Here is a 3,327-nt window from a genome sequence, read left to right on the forward strand (position 1 = left end):
GTGTTTTAACTCTGTTACATTCTGGGAATTGGAAAGCTTGCCTGAAGAATATAAATACATTAAAAAAAAAAAATTACTATCCGAGTATCCGTGTTCATCCAGGCCTTGTGTTCCCACAGGTGTTTTAACTCAGTTGCTGTGCCCGTTCTTCCAGGCCTTGTGTTCCCACAGGTGATTTAACTCTGTGGCGGTGCCTGTTCATCCAGGCCTTGTGTTCCCACAGGTGTTTTAACTCTGTTACATTCTGGGAATTGGAAAGCTTGCCTGAAGAGCCAGGTTTTTAACTTTTTTTTGAACTCTGGTAGACTGGGTTCGAGGCATAGGTCTGGTGGGAGAGCATTCCATTGGTGTGGTCCCGCAGTTGAGAGTGCTCTTTTTCTTAGTGTTGATTTAGCTGGAGTTGCGACTAAGGTGCCTTTGTAGGCGCTTCTGATGGGTCTGGAGGATAAGTGTGGACGAAGTTGAGTTTGTAGTGATATAGGTGCGACGTTGTGAATTGCTTTATGAATAATGGTTAAGGTTTTAAATAGGATTCTCTGTTTGATGGGTAGCCAGTGGAGGTTGCTCAAGATGGGGGTGATATGGTCTCTTTTATTAGTGTTAGTTAGGATTCTGGGTGCAGCATTTTGTACCATCTGTAGAGGTTTGATCCTGGTGGAGGGGAGGCCAAGTAGGATTGCGTTGCAGTAATTGAGTTTAGAAAAAATAATGGATTGTAGAAAAGAGGCGAAAGTCATTGAAGTGCAGGAGTGGTTTTAGCTTTTTTAGGACTTGTAGTTTATAGAAGCAGTCCTTGGTGGTGGTGTTTATAAATTTTTTTAAGTTAAGTTGGTTGTCAAGCAATGCTCCTAGATTCCTGACGTCTGCAGAGAGATCCATGTTTAAAGATGTGGATTGTGCAAGGCTAGGTGAGTAGGTGTTTGGGTTGTGTGAAATAAGTAGCATCTCTGTTTTGCTGGAGTTTAGAATCAGGTTCAGGTTGGAAAGTAGTTGTTTAATTGGTTGAAGACAATTCTCCCAGAAGGCGAAGGTTTTTTGAATTGATTCTGTGATGGGGATGAGGATCTGGATGTCGTCTGCATAGAGGTAATGAGTAAGCTTGAGTTGTGATAGCAGATGGCAGAGGGGGAGGAGGTAAATGTTGAACAGGGTGGGAGAGAGGGATGAACCTTGTGGTACGCCTTGGTCTGATAGGATGGGGTCAGATTCCTTGTTGTTAATTCTGACCTTGTAAAACCTGTTTGATAGGAACAACTTGAACCAACTGAGAGCTGTGCCTTTGATTCCTATGTTTGATAGTTCTTCCAGGCCTTGTGTTCCTCTGGGGATAGGGAAATACCTACAGTACCTGAGTGTAATCAAGTATGAAGTGCTAGAAACTTTTTAAAAAAAGAATATAAATCCATTAAAAAAAAAAATTTACTATCCGCGTATCCGTGTTCATCCAGGCCTTGTGTTCCTCTGGGGATAGGGAAATACCTACAGCACCTGAGTTCAAGTATGAAGTGCTAGAAACGTTTTAGAATAAGAATATAAATACATTAAAAAAAAAATTACTATCCGAGTATCCGTGTTCATCCAGGCCTTGTGTTCCCACAGGTGTTTTAGCTCAGTGGCGGTGCCTGTTCATCCAGGCCTTGTGTTCCCACAGGTGTTTTAGCTCAGTGGCTGTGCCTGTTCATCCAGGCCTTGTGTTCCCACAAGTGTTTTAACCTGGTTGCTGTTCCTGTTCATCCAGGCCTTGTGTCCCTAGCTGGGATTGACCTCTGTGCTCGACTGCTGCGCCTCTTCATCCAGGCCTTGTGTTCCCACAAGTGTTTTAACCTGGTTGCTGTTCCTGTTCATCCAGGCCTTGTTTCCCTAGCTAGGATTGACTTCTGTGCTCGACTGCTGTGCCTCTTCATCCAGGCCTTGTATTCCCACAAGTGTTTTAACCTGGTTGCTGTGCCTGTTCATGCAGGCCTTGTGTCCCTAGCTGGGATTGACCTCTGTCCTCGAATGATGTGCCTGTTCATCCAGGCCTTGTGTTCCTACTGGTGTTTTAACTCCATTGCTGTGCCTGCCTGTTCATCCAGACCTTGTGTTCCCACACGTATTCTTATTTCTGAGAGATCCTCCAATTCCTTTGTCATCAGCTGAAGTGCGTAAGTACAGTCTGAATTCACTAGACGCCAACGATATTCACTGGACGCCAATGTAAACACCGGGTACACCCAACTCTAGGGGTGGACCCTTTCCAGGGAGTCCTTCCCTGCACAAAGGAAAGGGAACTCTCTCCTGGGCCAATTGATAAGAAAACCCCAATTCTGCAGCAAAAATAGGCTGGAAATCCTTCCCTCATTGACTTTAATGGGCGACATATGGACATAGACTCAACTTTTTGAATTCTGTATATGTCCATATTGACCGCAAATGGGACCCCCTTTGGACATATGGACATATGAACTTAAACTTTTGCTCTGCACATCCCTACTGGTTATATACAGAATTGTATAAGCGCGGATAAAACAGACACATTTTTTCAAGCAAGGGGTTGAGTGAAGGGTTTGACGTTCTTAGAGGGAAAGAGGGGTAAGTGTTGGGTGTAGTGTTGGGTGACCCATTCCTCCCAAAACAGGGACAACCGACCTCCGATGCGGGGGAGGGAGGAATGGGCCCGCGCGCCTTCATTGCGAAGGTTTTCCGGCGGGCAAGTGCTGCGAGGATCCCACTCGCTGCGGTCGCCTGCCTCGAAAGGAAGGAGACCACGGTTGAGACCTGGGAACTTGTTGTTTCTGGGAAAAGGAGCCTCCCCTTCCGGTGCGAAATCGGAGCTGTCCCCGGAACCGGGACCGTACATTTCTGAAAGATCGAAACTGACGGGGCTTGTCCTCCGGTAATTTATATACCTTATTATCCCCCAGGTCCTTGATGATTTGATCTAATTCCTCACCAAACAATAACTTCCCCTTGAAGGGGAAAGAAGCTAGACGCGATTTTGAGGAGGCATCTGCCGACCAACGATGGAGCCAAAGTAAACGCCGAGCCGCAACCGCCGATGACATAGTACGGGCCGAGGTCCTCAACAGATCATACAAGGCGTCCGCCGTGTAAGCGACTGCTGCTTCCACACAATTGGCCTGTTCTGCCTTGGCCGGCGGGAGCTCCTGCGTGGTAAGCAATTGCTGAACCCAGTGGAGAGTGGCTCTCTGCACCATACTGCTACACGTCGCTGCACGGACTCCCAATGCCGCTGTCTCAAAAATGCGCTTCAAAAGAATTTCTAACTTTCTGTCTTGGAGATTTTTCAAGGCTACTCCTCCCGTGACGGGAATGGTAGTATGCTTA

Source organism: Rhinatrema bivittatum, chromosome 16, assembly GCF_901001135.1.
Source record: "Rhinatrema bivittatum chromosome 16, aRhiBiv1.1, whole genome shotgun sequence".
Lineage (NCBI taxonomy): Eukaryota > Metazoa > Chordata > Amphibia > Gymnophiona > Rhinatrematidae > Rhinatrema > Rhinatrema bivittatum.